Source organism: Macaca nemestrina, chromosome 10, assembly GCF_043159975.1.
Source record: "Macaca nemestrina isolate mMacNem1 chromosome 10, mMacNem.hap1, whole genome shotgun sequence".
NCBI lineage: Eukaryota > Metazoa > Chordata > Mammalia > Primates > Cercopithecidae > Macaca > Macaca nemestrina.
The window spans coordinates 78,180,957-78,199,938 of record NC_092134.1 but is presented as its reverse complement, the minus strand read 5'-3'; the positions used below and the strand labels follow the sequence as shown (position 1 = coordinate 78,199,938).

At 34.2% G+C, this 18,982-nt stretch overlaps 1 pseudogene; it reads left to right on the top strand.

The window, feature by feature from the left end:
* Nucleotides 1–11,549: 11,549 nt before the first annotated feature.
* On the top strand, nt 11,550–12,375 carry LOC139356484 (olfactory receptor 6C74-like; annotated as a pseudogene).
* The last annotated feature ends 6,607 nt before the right edge of the window (nt 12,376–18,982 follow it).

The window sequence follows — 18,982 nt, the reverse complement described above, 5'->3', positions numbered from 1 at the left end:
TTTCTTTATCCAAAAATGAATTATTGACAACTTTGTGAAATTCAGAAATATACTTAGTAGACTTACCTACTTAGAATAGATGGATTTTTTTCTATTTCTAGGCTGTTTTTAAGTAGATAACGGAAAATGCAAAAGGAAAGAAACCCTAGGCCTAAGTTATGATGGGAAAAGATTAGTGAAGGTCATTTTTTACTTAATTTGAAATAAATCACTAGTAATCTGATTTATTTTGTAAATACCAGAGATCAGGGTCCATTATAGGAGCTTAAAATTTTTAAATTGTGCTAGGATTTTTAAAAATTATTAAAATATCATTTATTCACTTGTTTAACTCATTTCTAATATTCATTTTTCTGGAACTGAAAAGGAAAAAAAATAATCAACTGTTTTTCACCAGTATTAGGTTAGTGCAAAAGGAATTGAGGTTTCACCATTAAAAGTAATTGAAATTTCACCATTAAAATTTAATTTCACCACTAAAAGTAATGGTGAAATCACAATTTCTTTTGCACCAACCTAATATATACTGAATAAGTATTAAGACAAGCTAGACTCAAGGTATGTCAATTGTCTAATACATAGCCTTCCTGCCTTTGATCTCTAACTCATCCTCCACATTGCTGGTAGGATACTTTCTAAAATACAAATCAATCGTGCCACCACTCTGCTAACAAATTACTGATGGTTTTCTGTTGCCTGCAAAATAATGACAAAATTCCCCAAATATTTGCATAACCTGGCCTGTCCAGTTTTGTTTCTTATCTCTTCCAACTAGTACTTCTATGATGTAACCACACTAAACAACTAAGTATATTGCAAAACTTGTGTGCTGTCACATATATCGAATGCCTGCCCATTGCCCAAATCTCTGCTAGCTTGCAAAACTTCAATCAGTTAAAGCTAATTAACATGGAGACTTCTGTGGAAGGCTGATCGACAAGCATATGTTAGTCACTTCATACTCGAATTTTGTAGTGTTTGTAGTCAACTCTAGATGGTGCTTATCATAGCACATGTAATTAACTATATTTGTTTCTTGCAATGAACTCTAAATCTCATAGTTTTCTACATTCTCTTCGTCCAACCCAGTGCCTACTAAGGAATAAATAAAATAAATAAGGCAGCAAATGACAGGAGATGAATGAAGTTAATACGTTCACCTGTAAAATAAGATTAAAATGTGGCATTTGATGGGGCTTAATATAAAAATGTAAGCCTAGATTAAGGATGTCTATTATAGAATAATTAATGGATTGGACTTGATGACAGGCAATATGAAAAAAATATCTAGGTGTTAGAAAACTACACGTTTACTATAAATGTGGAGTTTTTATGAGCATTGAAGAGATAATTCAATTGTATGATGCAATAAAGTCCCTTTGTATCATACATACCTCAAAAATTCTGTTTAGTTTTATCCTTTTAAAAATCTATTGAAGTAAAAGAATAATCAATATTATCATAAATTTAGAAATTATGTCATATGAGAAAATATTTACGGTACTAATGATATGGAGCTTGAGAAAAAAATCGCTTATAAGAAAAATAAACCCTCCCTTCAAATATTAAGTTTACTATGTTCTCCAAAATTATGGACTTGCTTTTCTTTTTATAAGTATAGGTGTGCAACTGGTGTTTATCAAACATTCAATTAGTAAATATATATATATTTTTCATGGTACATGCACATTTATCAGTTTATAATTTATATATAAACAACAGTATAAAATATTTTGAAATTTTAATAGAAAAATAGGAATTAATAAATGAAATTATACAAAATGATCAATATATTTTAATAATATAACTTTACAGTATAACTTTTAATTTTACTAATGGTGTAAATATTAGTTTCATTTTAATTAAATATACTTTATTATACTTGCAAATACTTATGTAATTATTGTGTGAAATGATCTGCAAGTCTTATTACAAGTTTATTTTACCTAGTACTTGGTTAAGTGGGTTGTCATAGTGCAAAGTTAATGCTTCACAATAATGTGGATCCATTTTAAATGAAGTGGAAATCACAATAATTATTCTTCAATCCCATTCAAATATTTTTTTTGAAATTGAGTGACTACATTTCTGTTTTTTCTAATGTTAATCAGCTGTCTTGATTTTGCATTTCTATGTAATTTTTTAAAAACACACAAATGTTTTATTAAGAAAATGTTTAAAAAGATTAAAATGATTATGTTTTCAAGTTTTCTAACGAGTTAGATGAGTATTTTTATATTTAATGAGTTTAAATAATTTCCAGTAACAAAAATCATGGAAAGAATTTCAAACAGTCAATTTCCAAATTTCTCTTTTAATTCAACTTTCTTTTGATAATGGGTTACTTTTTCACATATTTTTAAAACACCATCTGTTTTGGAACAGAGTAAGTGGGTAATATCTTCAAGAAAACATATTATTGATGGAGACCTGTTGTCATAGGGAAGGGAAAACTAGGCTATGTCTACTTATAAAATAAAATTCCATAATTCTCTTCAGTGTGTCTTTTAAAATACTTTACATAAAAAATTCTGATCTTGTATCTGATACAAGTTTTTAAATTATTACTTAGCATATCATCATACATTTCTTATTTGCTTCTCTTCCTTTTTTTCTTCTCCACCTCCCCTTCCTTCTCCTTTCTCTTCCTACAACCCTTTAAAAATGTAAAATACATCTCAGGTGGAAGTCTGTATCAAAACAGTCCTTGGCCTGCGGGCTCTGGTTTGCTGGCCTGTAGAATAAATGATGGCAAAGGGCTAGAGTACAAAGGTATACCATTTTATTTGCAAGTTGTGCAAATAAATTATGGTATTATCTATTAATCTGTAAACGTTCATTCTCAAAATCAATAACTGGATATTTAGTGCCAGAATTATTTTGATTTATTCCAATAAAATGGGCCATAACTGAAAACACAGTTGCAATTGAATTTACTATCTAATTCAGCTTATGGGTTCATTGTCATCTGCTAAAATTTATCTGTGTTAGGAGAGGCAGACAATTAAGATTACTATGTTCTTTATGTGGATTAAGTCACCACTCCTGCATCTTTCTTTTTTAAGTCTTTGATGGTGGCACTAGCTGTGAAGTTTTTCCAAGGATATGGTGATACTGTCTGTTTATTATCTGTTAGTGAGGGAGAACTTATGGTTTTCCACTTGCCCTGAATATATGTGTTTTAACTATATGCACAGGACAATTTTGCACATGCACTAGGATCACTGTAAAACAGACTGGCACATAACCACAACTTATCAGGAAAATGTCTTCTGACTCCAATATCTTTCACTCTTATAAGTAAACACACTGGCATTCTATAGTCATTGTAATTAAGATTAGCTCAGAAATGAGGTCGAATAACCTCTGAAAAATCCATGTTTCATTGATTTCACTGTACAGTTTTTTTTGGGAAAGGACCACATATCTTTTGAAGGACACTAGTGGAAGATTTAGATATTAATATGCATGACAGTTTTGCAAAGACAACTTCCTTCATGGGTTCTGGTTCTATGAAATGATTGAAGTCTGTAATTGAATAAGGAGCTTTAACTCCATTATGATGGCTAATTCATTCTTCCTTTCACTTATCCTAGAGTTCTTTCAATTATATGGACCAGTTAGAAACGTAATGGGCTGCCTATTTATTTTAGTCCTGGGAATTCCATGATCTGTTGTTCACTACTAAAGTATATCATGCAATTTTGATACCTACTTTGGCCATACTGACCAATAAGTAACCACACTGAATATATTCATATCAGTTAAGTGCTATTACATAGCCTCTGACTTCCCATGATCCATTATGTACACTGAAATCAGGGAGTTAATTTTAACAAAAGCATCTTCCATCTTCATTTCAAACCAGTGGTTACAATACTTTTTAGGGCTGCTGGCAATTACTCTTGTGAATATTTTCATATCTTGCGAAAAGATTTTCCTCTGGGTATTCTCCAGTTACACAGCTGAGGGATATGTAAGTAAATTGTACACAATAAAGCTGTTCCACATTACAATTGCTCTAAGTTTTAGATTTATATTTACATATATGGAATACACACACAAATGCACAGATATAGGTAATTTCCAATTGGTATCCTTTCAGATTTCCAATCAATTAACTTTCACAAAAGATACCTGGGAAGGATGTACATTTAACTGATGTTGCTGTATAATAAACTGTGAGATAGAGCCTACCTTTGTTTTCAGCACCAAGTGACATGAGGATTTAAGAGAAAATAAATTTATTTAGGACAGTCACGGGAACTTCATGGTTTGCTGATTATTATATAATTCAGGATAATAATTTAAGGCTACAACCTTGTAATTTTCTTTGTTTAAGATCCTCAATAGGGATAGAAATAGCCTTCCCATGTTATAGCATGTGCAGTACTTATATTTCACATGCTTATCACAGTGCTCTCTATCCTATACATCTACTTTGAGAAAGCTCAGCCTTAAGTGTAAGCTTCTCTCCAAGTGATAATATTTGATGCCATAGACTTGTAATATTCCATTTTCTTATGGTCGCAGCACTCTCCTCAGCCCCTTCAAGATGATATTAACTAATTCTAAATTCCCCTCCTTAAGGATCTATTTCATGCAACCACTTGTAGCACCAAATATATCAGTAATCACTGTTAGGTTGCAATTCTCCATGGCATTTCTACACATTTAATATTATACTTGGTCTGGATTTTTTTTTTTTTTACAAATATGTTTTTATATCATTCAGCTTTGAAAGATCGAAATAATACCTCCCTCCAGGGCAGAAGGGAGATTTGTTTCCTAACTAGGATTATAAAATAGATGTCTCCCAGGGTGGTCAGTTTGGGCAGGTTTTCTAGCTATCTCTTTAAAATAGTGGGGGTTCCCTAAGTTCAGGACTTCACAGCTGTATTACAGACTGATTGTGTCTGCTGTACCCATGGAGCCCCCTCTGTATTGCATCCCCCTGGGGACTGGGAGGCAAAGGGAACAGGAAAACAACAGATGCTGGAGAGGATGTAGAGAAATAGGAACACTCTTACACTGTTGGTGGGAGTGTAAATTAGTTCAACCATGGTGGAAGACAGTGTGGTGATTCCTCATGGATCTAGAACTAGAAATACCATTTGCCCCAGCCATCCCATTACTGGGTATATACCCAAAGGGTTATAAATCATTTTACTATAGAGACACATGCATACGTATGTTTATTGTGGCACTATTCACAATAGCAAAGACTTGGAACCAACCCAAATGCCCATCAATGATAGACTGGATAAAGAAAATGTGGCACATAAACACCATGGAATACTATAAAAAATAAATCCACAAAAAAGGATGAGTTCATGTCCTTTGCAGGGACATGGATGATGCTGAAAACTATCATTCTCTCCAACTAATACAAGAACAGAAAACTAAACACTGCATGTTCTCACTCATAAGTGGGAGTTGAACAATGACAAAGAAGAATTTTAAATGCATACTTCTCAGTGAAAATAGGCAGACTTAAAAGGGTATAAATTATTTAATTTCATTTATATAATATTCTGGTAGAAGTAAGTTTATAAAGAAAGTAACATATCAGTGGCTGCCAGGACTTTGTTGGAGTAAGGGTTAAATGAGGACGCATAGGGAATCTTTGGTTAGGGTAGTAAAACTATTCTATATAATAATGTAAAGATGAATATATAACACTGTGCAGTTGTCAAAACCAGTAGAACTTTACAATACAAAGAATGCTTCTAATGTGTGAAAATTAAAAAAAAAGTCTGGGATATCACAATACAATGTGGAAGAATTTAACTATATTACAAATGTGTGACACACCTCACTGAAGGGCATAGTGTAAAAAGTTGCTGCCCTGAGAGAAATGAGTGGAGTCAGTAAGACTAAAGTCGAAAGGAAGTATACATAACCAATATAGTCAAGTTAATAAAGTTTTCTCCCAATACGCATATATACTGGAACTGAATGATTGAGCAAGTGGATGGCAGATGATGGAAGCCAGTATCTCACTGTTGCATTGGGAGATTACAGATAAGGAATGACTCATGTGGTGGCATTTTAAACATGGTGACAGTATAAACTAAAGTTTAATTCAATATACATACAGACTGATACTATAAAATATTTATCATTGTGTGTCTAGACATGGGTTAGTGTAAACACCTATATTTCCTTAGTCTGTCACCTGAGAGGGTCTAGAAGCAAAAACAGTCCAGTAGGAATAAGCACACCCAGTGCCCAGATCTTGGTTTTTAACACCATTCTCTCATAAGAAAAATAACTAGAATCAGGCTGCTGATTGAGTTTGGCTCTATGTTTCTAATGCAGATGCTATCTTTGTATGGCGTATTTGCAGCTCCTATCAAAAGCTGACTTGCTTTTCTCATGCTGGGGTAGGGCATATTGCAAGGAATGTTGCCTCCTCCTGCTTTTGGCAACTTGACTACCTTGGGTCTATTGGTAGTGCCTCACCAGGTACATGCTGTTTTAGGTTACTGATAAGTTGACTATGGCACACAACTGTGATCTTTGACATTGTCTGTGTCATGTCTTTAGATTCTCAGAACATCTACAGTTTGACAACTTTTATTGTCCAAACTATTCAGCAAAGGACTAATAGTTTCCTCCTCCTTATCTCTCTGATCCGGGCACCTAGGTAAAGCAGTATGGTCATTGAATACAGCTGTTCCCAGACTGGACTACTCATCTTCTTTCAGGGTAATGATCAAGATAAAAGTGGTTGGGAATTATATAGACTTACTTTGAAAATTCAAAATTCCATTTCGCTCATTCAAAGAATGATGTACCTTTCTTTTCCCTAAGACCAAATCTAGATAAGCCTGGTACTTGTTGAAATCTAAAACAATTTCCTTTTTCTTCATTTATCTGACTCTTCTAGATGAAAGATCTGAATATGAGTCGGGTATGACTGGGAGAAAAAAGAAAGGTGAAGCAATAGCTACAGGAATGGAGAACCCAGATTTGAAGGAAGTATAGGTAGAGAAAAAGCTGGCATCTGAGGAGAAAACACCTTATACTCAGGGGCCATGGAGAGAGGTATTAGTAATACTCAGGGGCTATGGAGAGAGGTATTAGTAATCTTTGCCTTTAAGAAGTATCCCGGGCCCTTTCCTCCAGAAGAAAACTTCCACTCTATGTCTCCCCAAGTGCCGCAAGAGCTTTGATTTTGATTGACTGCTGCATCTTCCATCCTTTACCAGACAGAGATGGCCCTGTCAGGATAACAGAGACAATAAGGTACTATTACACCACCCGCATGTCGCTTGATAGTGACAGGAGTCAGTCAAATGCCTAGGCAGATAAGGGCATGTCCCCAGTGAAACCTCACCTCCAAACTGAAGACAGTTTAATGCCTGAAAACCAAGCTGCACGTTTAATCCTTGAACTGAATTGAGAACCTGTCTTCCCACTTGGTGTACTTTTCTCTGACTGATGCTCACCCTTCACCTATTTTACATAAACTTACGCTTTCCTAATTGGTTTTCTACACTGTTGTGCCCACCTTTGAGTGATGTCTTTCTTTTTTACTGACCAGAGTATTAATGTCTTCTAGTGGGGAAAAGTTAAGCAGGTTTACAAGTAATCTTTAAAAAGACTGGGAATTTACTATACATGGGGTCCCCCATTTGTGAATTGGGTGCATTGTGTGCACATTAGGGCCTCCTCCACATTGTCCTCCACCTTTAGGGGAAAAGAGATGCTGACAAGAACATGAAGAATGATTCCAGGAAATTGCACAAACTATCTAGATTTTCATCCTTTGGCCAGAATTTAGCCACAAGGTCACCATAAATTGTACCAAAGGCAAGGACATGGAAACTTCTATTAATATGGAAGAAGTGAAAAATGGTTATCTATTAAGGAATATGTTTCAGACCACTAGACAATATGCCAAAGACTGCAGAAAATATAACTTGCAGAAAAGAAGGTCAAGTTTATACAGGACATAAAATGTTCAGTTGTACCTGATGAATTAATGATGTGCATTTAGCTTGAGGTAGAATTTTGTCTATGACAGGCTACGTTCTCCATTTTATATTCCCACATTTTAGTCTCACATAAAATAATAGTTTTCTTTTTTACGTCTGTCAAAGTTTAATGTAATATTTCAATTAAGGTAAAGAATGTTTATAAGCACTAAGTATACTTAGCTTCAAGCTTCAACCTTTTAAACAAGAAAAGCAAGGCACAGTACATTTTTTATTCTTTGTGGTTAATGCACAAAATATCCCCACTTCCCTTGAGAAAGAGTGTCATATTTAAAAATACACTTTGATGAATATTGAATGTTAAAACATTATATGATACTATATAATGCTTCCAAATCCTCATTTATATATCTGGGATTTATATATATAGGATTTCTCCCATAGAGATGGGAGGACAAACACATATTGGGTCAATCTACACTGATTTCTCTGGAGACGTAGTTTGTTTAATGTAGTTATTTTTAAATAGGTATTTTGTTTTTAAAGTTATTTAGTGCCTCAAGAGAACATTTGAATAACATGTAAAGCAGTCATCCTTTCGGAAATTGTGTTCTTGGATCTGATATTTTCCTGAGTCCTTCATAATCTTTATTTTTCTTCAGGGCACAGAAAGCGTAAAAACTCCAAGGGATCAAGAGTTGATTAATTTTATGTGGGACTGTGTGTAACACTACTTAGGAAAACATTCAATACATAAATAATTAACATAATGTTAAGAGGAATTTTAATGCACTAGTCTAACTGCAATAAAATAGCTAAACAAACCATTTCCAAGATTGCTATTTATAGGTGAAAAATACTAATCATAGATTATGGGATAGAGAGGTTCATTCAGAGAGAAATGTAGTATCAATATGCTTGATTCAGCATAATGATAAAAGAGTTAAATGTTAAAGCAGAGATGCTTTTGTCTAAATAAATCTCTGTCTATATCTTTAATAATTTTTATGTTTCTGGGAACTGAACAATGAGATCACTTGGACTCGGGAAGGGGAACATCACACACCGGCGCCTATTATGGGGAGGGGGGAGGGGGGAGGGGGGAGGGATTGCATTGGGAGTTATACCTGATGTAAATGACGAGTTGATGGGTGCTGACGAGTTGATGGCTGCAGCACACCAATATGGCACAAGTATACATATGTAACAAACCTGCACGTTATGCACATGTACCCTAGAACTTAAAGTATAATAATAATAATAAATAAATAAATAAATAAATAAAATAATAATTTTTATGTTTCATATAAATGTTTTTATTTTAAAATTTTGAAGACTTATGTAATTCAAAAAGATAAAAATAATTAACATTTCTAAAAGCAATATTTCCATTCAGATAAGTTGTGATTAAGGTTTGTTCTAATTTTACCATTAAAGTCTTAATCTTTCCTTTTTTTAACCTTTGAATTGCATTCATAGGCCTGACTTCTCTTGGTTTTATAAAGTGAATTTCATTATTTTTACAGTGTTGTTGGGGAATAGTTTATATGTATGATTGTTGAAGTTGGTCAAAGGAATGGTCTAACATGATAAAACTCTGATTTAGGTGTTTTAGCTATATGGATTCCTACAATGATGGCCACTACGGCGATTTGTATAAACAAGAAAAGTTTTGTGACAGATTGGTTCATAATTATCTGAATGTGAAAGCAATGTCCAGGGAAAAATAACAGTCATTTCATTTCACTCATATATGCCTGTATTAATAACATGCATGGTTTTAATAGCCGAATGCTACTCGTTGTTTCTAAAGAAATCATGCATGTGCCCTTCCCTTTGTTTCTGTTCAGGCTTTCCCTTTCCTAGGAATAACTCATCTTATTTCCTCATCTCCCTCTAAGGCCTATCTTAGAATCCAAATTACCTCCTGTAAACTTCTCTGGATATTATTGGAAACAGCTTTGACTTGTTTTCATATGTTTACTTTTACTCATGTGACTGCCTTCTTAATAATAATGTATGTTTCTGTGATGGAAACAATTAAATGGATATTTTCACAACAGAAAACATAGTCCTATATAATGTCAAGGACATCACAAAGACTTATTTCGTATGTTTGATGACGAAAATGCCCAGGAAGAAAATTTTCCTTAGATATATCATTAATTGTTTTGTTTTAAGAAATGCACTATAGTCTGGTATACAATTGCTTGTGTACCAGAAGACATTTTGGAAAATAAACTCAATCTTAATACTGGATCTCAAATTTACTAACTGTGTAAACCTAAACGACTTTGTTTCTTGATCTCACTGTCTCACTTATCACATACGCTGGATGTAGAAAAGTGTTAACTATATTATTATCTCTTTAATTCCATATTAGCTGGATATTTGAATATCATTATATGCCTCCTAGAATTTTGTGTCAACACTCTTCAATGATTCATTATGCATTTGTAATTTATCAAATATTCCTTTTCTTAAGGCCATGCTGAACTCAAAATTGTTCATGTTTTCAATCTCTATTTTACACAGAGAAGAAATGTGAGTATACAGAATAAAAACACAGAGAAATTTCATTATTAAAAATTTCACCTTATAATTTTTACTAATTTACCTATTTTAATCTTTTTTTAATTCTTTTCTCTATCTCATTATCCTATCTCTAAAATCTTTCTTGCCTCTCTAGGTTTTGATACAGCTTTGTCTTTACTTCTTTCACAACATACAATTTCCTAAACCCATATTTATATTATTTCTGTCTGCTTCTGTTTTCCTATATCCCACTTTTCAGTTTATCTGGTCCATTCTCAAGAGCAAAACCTTAGAGGAACACTGCAACGGCTTGCTAACATTATTAGACTGTTCCTGCTGATTTGGTATTGAGATTCAGCATGGGAAAGCTTGGGTGGGTACCAACAGAGATTAAGGTGATGGAAATACTGATAAGAATAGTGAATGAAATCGTTCCCTGTGCCTCATTTTCACCGATCTGAAACTGGATCTTTTTAGAAATGAAAGTAAATGAGACAGGAATTAGACATTTGAGTTTGATTAGTTGAATAAAATGATAAAGGTGTACTAGCACTGGTTATCAATGATGGTTAGATTTGTGTATGTTTGTGTGTATGCATATGTGTGTGCATGTTAAATGCAAAATATGGTCACATGTACTTCTAATATCAGGTATCATTTGGGATTTTATATGCAAAATTTAAAAATTTTTCTTCAATTAAACTTCTTTGAGCAAAAAGTGGCATGCCATTCAAATTCTTGTATATCATCAAGAAAGAAAAAGCATTTTCTATCCTTTAAGTTCCTTTAATTTCTCTATAATTAATTCACATAAAATAAATGAACAATTGCTATCATTATGTAGATTACTCTTGGGTAGCAAAGTTTTAATTCTCTATCCAAATCCTCTGGAAACACAAAGTATTATTCTTCCTATCATAAGCATCTTGAAAACATTAATGAACATCTTATTGCTGTATGTGAAACCTCACTTTGCTAACTTTAGCTTAAACACTGTGATCACTGTTATTTTTCTGTAGAGATAATTATTACTTTTTTCTATACAAAACTGATAAAATTCAGAGGATGGTAATGAGAAACCATACCAGAGTGACGGTGTTCATCCTAGCAGGTTTGACTGATAACCCAGAATTGAAAGTTGTGTTGTTTATCTTCCTGCTTCTCACCTATGTGCTAAGCATCACTGGCAATCTGATTATCATCACACTCACCCTGGTGGATATTCACTTTAAGACTCCCATGTACTTTTTCCTTCGGAATTTTTCCTGCCTAGAAATTTCCTATACTACTACGTGCATCCCTAAATTGCTAGTTACTATGGCAACTGGGGACAAAAGCATTTCCTGTAACAGTTGCGTCACTCAAGTGTTTTTTGCCTTCCTACTTGGAGCATCAGAGTTTACTTGCTGGCAGCCATGTCCTATGACCGCTATGTGGCCATCTGTAAGCCCCTGCATTACAGCACCATCATGAGCAGCAAAATCTGCATGCAGCTTGTGCTTGGGTGTTGGCTTGCTGGTTTCTCGTCATCTTTCCACCACTTCTCTTAGGCCTAAATCTTGACTTCTGTGCCTGCCTCCAACGTCATTAATCATTTCTACTGTGACACTACTCCACTCCTGCAGATTTCCTGCACTGACACACAGCTCCTGGACAGGATGGGATTCATTTCAGCGTTGGTGACACTCTTAGTCACATTGGTAATGGTGATGGTATCATGATATCCCTTTCTTATGGCAGTTGCATCTTCATGTATGTTAAGCCATCGGTCAAACAAAAGATATCTTTTTCAAAGGGAATTTTGGTGCTCAACACCTCTGTCGTTCCACTTTTGAACCCTTTCATCTATACCTTAAGAAACCAACAAGTGAAAAACGCCTTCATGAATGTGACATGAATGTGATATACAGGATTGTCTCTTTCTCAAGGAAATGAACATTCAATTGTATTATATAAAGGAAATGAAGAAAGGAGCCTCAAATAATGTCATAGAATACAGTAGTAGCTTCCATGACACAGTTCTCCCTCTTTTTCTTTCTATTGCTTTGATATTTATCTTTATGTCTTTTTGAACTTTTTCATAAAATTTTTTGTTTTAGAGAAGCTAATTTTCTTTCACTTTTTTGTGATAGTTTTTATTTCTATCTTACTTTATTTTTATTTAGACATCTAAAAGAAATTGAGCTAAAGTTTTCAATATATCTCATTTGACTTTTAAGCATTCCAGTTAATCAAGACTACAAAATATTATTTTATTTAAATTTCATTTGATGTATCATATAATGCAAAGGTTATTATATTTTATTTTATCTGTGATTAATTATAACCAAATTAAAGCTAATATTTGTTTATATTTTTGTCATGCTACCAACTTATTGGTATGTAGTCTAAGGAAATTAAAAGACAGTTATAACGTATTTGATCATAAGTGAGAATAATGTAAAAATGTATATTAATGTATATAATTTTACTTTAAAACATATTCTACAGAATCTAGTTACTTTGTTTCTATGAGAAGCTATATTTGCAAACAGTTTAAGTTATGGTTGAGAGAAAATGCATTATTGTATTGGTTTATTTTTAAAATAGAATATTTAATTCATATTTTCACACCTCTCAAAACTCCCTTTGCCTCACTCGGGATACTCTGAAGCTAACTGCAAATGATTTGTGAATGGTTATTAAATAAGATCAATGTGAACTCAATGTAGTTATTTTTTTCAGAATTTATTTTCTAATATATATATCAAATATATGTATATGTGAATGATATACATAGACATAGACATAGATATATCTATATACATAGATATAGTTCCAATCAGTGAGACCAGGATAATAGAAGAATTAAAACTGTCTCTTAAGGGGAGATTTTCTAGCTATAGGTCAGATTTGATTAGAAATTAATTTCTGTATGATGACCAGAATATTTTTAAATAAAAAAATAGAAAATATTTTCACATGTCCTATTTCATGAATTTTTTTCATAAATGTGTATTAGGTCATATTAATTTTTTTATTTCATTTTTTAAAAATTGTGGATCTTGATGGGAAGAAAATATGTTTGAAAAATAACATCTAGGCCGGGCGCGGTGGCTCAAGCCTGTAATCCCAGCACTTTGGGAGGCCGAGACGGGCGGATCACGAGGTCAGGAGATCGAGACCATCCTGGCGAACACGGTGAAACCCCGTCTCTACTAAAAAAATACAAAAAACTAGCCGGGCGAGGTGGCGGGCGCCTGTAGTCCCAGCTACACAGGAGGCTGAGGCAGGAGAATGGCGTAAACCCGGGAGGCGGAGCTTGCAGTGAGCTGAGATCCGGCCACTGCGCTCCAGCTCCGGCGACAGAGGAGACTCCGTCTCAAAAAAAAAAAAAAAAAAAAGAAAGAAAAATAACATCTAAACGGGCAGGACAAAATAGAGTCAGGGAGAAAAATACATGTAGTATGTAATTAACTGGACAATTACACAGGCGTTTGTAGAATTTGTAAAATGAATTAGGCTTTGAAAGATATTTGGGTTATAAATATGATTTTAGGAAAAGGGGTTATTTAAACATTGATTAATTTTCTTCTGTCATTAAGCGTACTTACTTTTCCATTTCCATTTCCTATAGTGTTAGCTAACTTTTAGAATTTTTTTTTTTTTTTTTTTTTTTTGAGATGGAGTCTCTCTCTATCACCCAGGCTGGAGTATAATGGCGTGATCTCGGCTCACGGCAGGATCTTCGTCCAGGGCCCAAGCTATTCTTCACCTCAGCCTACCTAGTAGCCAGGACTGCAAGTGTGCGCCACTACACCCGGCTAATTTTTGTATTTTTAGTAGAGATGGGGTTTCACCATGTTGGTCAGGCTGGTCTTTTTTTTTTTTTTTTTTTTTTTTTTTTTTTTTTAATTTATTTATTATTATTATACTTTAAGTTGTAGGGTACATGTGCATAACGTGCAGGTTTGTTACATATGTATACTTGTGCCATGTTGCTGTGCTGCACCCATCAACTCGTCATTTACATCAGGTATAACTCCCAATGCAATCCCTCCCCCCTCCCCCCTCCCCATGATAGGCCCCGGTGTGTGATGTTCCCCTTCCTCAGTCCGAGTGATCTCATTGTTCAGTTCCCACCTATGAGTGAGAACATGCGGTGTTTGGTTTTCTGTTCTTGTGATAGTTTGCTAAGAATGATGGATTCCAGCTGCATCCAAGTCCCTACAAAGGACTCAAACTCATCCTTTTTTATGGCTGCATAGTATTCCATGGTGTATATGTGCCACATTTTCTTAATCCAATCTGTCACTGATGGACATTTGGGTTGATTCCAAGTCTTTGCTATTGTGAATAGTGCTGCAATAAATATACGTGTGCATGTGTCTTTATAGCAGCATAATTTATAATCCTTTGGGTATATACCCAGTAATGGGATGGCTGGGTCATATGGTACATCTAGTTCTAGATCCTTGAGGAATTGCCATACTGTTTTCCATAATGGTTGAACTAGTTTACAATCCCACCAACAGTGTAAAAGCGTTCCTATTTCTCCACATCCTCTCCAGTACCTGTTGTTTCCTGACTTTTTAATGATTGCCATTCTAACCGGTGTGAGATGGTATCTCATTGTGGTTTTGATTTGCATTTCTCTGATGGCCAGTGATGATGAGCATTTTTTCATGTGTCTGTTGGCTGTATGAATGTCTTCTTTTGAGAAATGTCTGTTCATATCCTTTGCCCACTTTTTGATGGGGTTGTTTGTTTTTTTCTTGTAAATTTGTTTGAGTTCTTTGTAGGTTCTGGATATTAGCCCTTTGTCAGATGAGTAGATTGCAAAAATTTTCTCCCATTCTGTAGGTTGCCTGTTCACTCTGATGGTAGTTTCTTTTGCTGTGCAGAAGCTCTTTAGTTTAATGAGATCCCATTTGTCAATTTTGGCTTTTGCTGCCGTTGCTTTTGGTGTTTTAGACATGAAGTCTTTGTCCATGCCTATGCACCAGTAACAGACAAACAGAGAACCAAATCAGGAATGAACTTCCATTCACAATTGCTTCAAAGACAATAAAATACCTAGGAATCCAACTTACAAGGGATGTAAAGGACCTCTTCAAGGAGAACTACAAACCACTGCTCAGTGAAATCAAAGAGGACACAAACAAATGGAAGAACATACCATGCTCATGGATAGGAAGAATCAATATCGTGAAAACGGCCATACTGCCCAAGGTAATTTATAGATTCAATGCCATCCCCATCAAGCTACCAATGAGTTTCTTCACAGAATTGGAAAAAACTGCTTTAAAGTTCATATGGAACCAAAAAAGAGCCCGCATCTCCAAGACAATCCTAAGTCAAAAGAACAAAGCTGGAGGCATCACGCTACCTGACTTCAAACTATACTACAAGGCTACAGTAACCAAAACAGCATGGTACTGGTACCAAAACAGAGATATAGACCAACGGAACAGAACAGAGTCCTCAGAAATAATACCACACATCTACAGCCATTTGATCTTTGACAAACCTGAGAGAAACAAGAAATGGGGAAAGGATTCCCTATTTAATAAATGGTGCTGGGAAAATTGGCTAGCCATAAGTAGAAAGCTGAAACTGGATCCTTTCCTTACTCCTTATACAAAAATTAATTCAAGATGGATTAGAGACTTAAATGTTAGACCTAATACCATAAAAATCCTAGAGGAAAACCTAGGTAATACCATTCAGGACATAGGCATGGACAGGCTGGTCTTAAACTCCTGACCTCAAGTGATCCGCCCGCCTCAGCCTCCCAGAGTTCTGGGGTTACAGGTGTGATCTGCCATGCCCGACCAAACTTTTAGAAATTTTAAGAGCACAGAAAATGAAAAATACACATATAACATTTTGACACAATCTAATAAAATCAAATTCTAAGGCTCTCTCAATCTTCTGATTAGTTTTGATTGTTATGTGTCAAGGAGGATCAGTTTGCTTAAAATATCTTGCCCAAGTTAAATCACTAATTTATTACTGAGTCATTCTGAAATCGTTCATATATTTTAGATTTTCTGTCATCTACTTTAGAAAGTGAATGCTCTGTAACTCTCACTAAAGATTTGGTATGCTTAAAGCAAAACTTCCCCATTCTTTCCGACTTCTTCCCATTCCAGGTGGATTAGTTATATCATCTGACATCTCTGGTGCTTCAGTTGGTTTATGACATCTCACTTCACATTATACCTATTAGAATCACTACCATCGGCCTCTGAATTATTAATCTCCAGGTAGTTTATTACTACCGTCTCTTTGTTTTTGTCTTTTGTTTGTTTGTTTGTTTTAAATTATTGGTCTTCAGCTTGTAACACAGCTTTTTCAATCAGGTACCTCTTATTTCTTGAGAGAGCTTCTACCTGAAATGTTGAAATGCTTTATCCTAAAATGCTTTCAGCTTTTCTTCTCAGGTGATGCACAAAATGTGGTATTAAAAATAAGACCTATATCTTGTGTACTACTCACTGAACGGCAGGCACTGCTTGATATTCTATATGAGTGACACAATTCTGAAAATAACAGTGTGATATAAAAATTATGATTAGCATTAGGCATAGGATCAAAAGATATCTCACTCAGGTTACGATGGCCTTGAAAGACGTGGAGCTAAAAAGAATAGTCAAAATTTAAACTCAGCAAGGCTTGGTTTTCATTATGCAATTGAAGACTAGGGTGTCTTTTAAACTTTTATCTTCTGTCCTTTCCAAGCTATGTGTTACAGGACATTTATTTTCTTCACATACTGAGCACTCCAGGAGAAAGACTAAAAGGATAATTAGTGGTATTACTTTTCCCTGGTTGGTAAGGATCGTTACATAAAGCTTCCACACTCTTGCCTCCTAATACCTTGTGTTACCTTTCTTAAGAACATTAACTGTCTTTACAAGGCAGAGTTAATCATTCAATTCTCTGTGCAACTTTTTTGTACCATTTAATTTTTTGTTTAGCACTCAGTAACAACTATCCTACAAAGGTCATTCTAGTCTGCCAGTTGATTTAGCCATCAAATTACTTATTTTACTTATTTTGTTTCACAGTAAATTATAATAGATATGTGCTTCTCCAACTAATGATACATGCAGACATGTTTGGTTAATCCATCACATTAATATTTCCAAATTAAAATACATATACTTAAAAGACATTCATTTGCTATTCAAAGGAAAACTGTCAAACTTTCATGTTTCGTCTCAAGAAAGAGCTCAAAATTTGATCAATTAATCAGTAATATAAAATTCCTTCCTCTCCAAAATAAATTTTATTTGTAAATTTCTTAATGAGACTATTCATCAATATCTTAGTAAGTTAAAAATAATTTAAGGCTAAGTCACATTAGCTGTAATCTATGATTAGAATCTTTTAACATTTTAGGACATTTCTTATAAAAATAATTCTTGGCAGAGCCTGAACTCTGTTACTGAATATTTCAAAATATATTTTTTTATATTTTAGAATAGATTTCCTATCCTTCATGTTCTCTTTTCCTCAAATATGTTAGAATACCTATAGTCAGATATTGTAACTTGTAACAAATAGATACTATTTTTTATTAGTTGGTAACAATTTTAAAAAGTTTAGTTACAGATGCTTTCTTTTCTTATTTTTTACTGTTTTATTTTTTATATTTATGGTATTATTTACTCAAAGCTGAATCAAGGTTTCTATTGTAATCAAATACTTGAAATAGTCTACTCCTAAAAGATATTTCTTGCTTGTTTTGTAATGTTAATTTGGAAAGCATCATTGCCTACCTATGGTTATTACATAACCTATGGCTATTACAGTTATCCTTACTTTTCAAATTCACATTCTCTTCTCAATCTCAATCTCAATCTCAATCTCTTCTCAATTTTTGATCTGTAATTCACCAATTCACCAATCCTTCTTTTTCCAAATTCATGAATCATCTATTTAGTGATGATAATGAATCTCAGTTGATCGCTACCTTTTATTTGATGTAATTTCTTTGCCTAAGTGTAACGAAATATTATCTGGTTTTCTACATAGCCTTATTAGTGGTTCTTTCTCATTTCCTTTGCTTTTGGATTCTCCTCTGAATGATTCTTAAATATTAAATTTATCAGTCAACACTTGATATGGTTTGGCTGTGTCTCCACTAGAATCTCATCTTGAATTCCCATGTATTTTGTGAGGTACCTGGTGGGAGGTAATGAATCATGGGGGCAGGTCTTTCCCATGCTGTTCTCACGATAGTGAATAAGTCACGAGATACAATGGTTTTATAAGAAGGAGTTTCCCTGCACAAGCTCTCCCTCTCTCTCTCTATTCGTCTGCTGCCATCCACGTAAGATGTGACTTGCTCCTCTTTGCCTTCTGCCATGATTGCGAGACCTCCCCAGCCATGTGGAACTGTGAGATCATTAAACCTCTTTCTTTTGTAAGTTGCCCAGTCTTGGATATGTCTTTATCAGCGTGTGAAAACAGACTAATGCAGTAAATTGGTAACAGCAGAGTGGGGTACTGCTGAA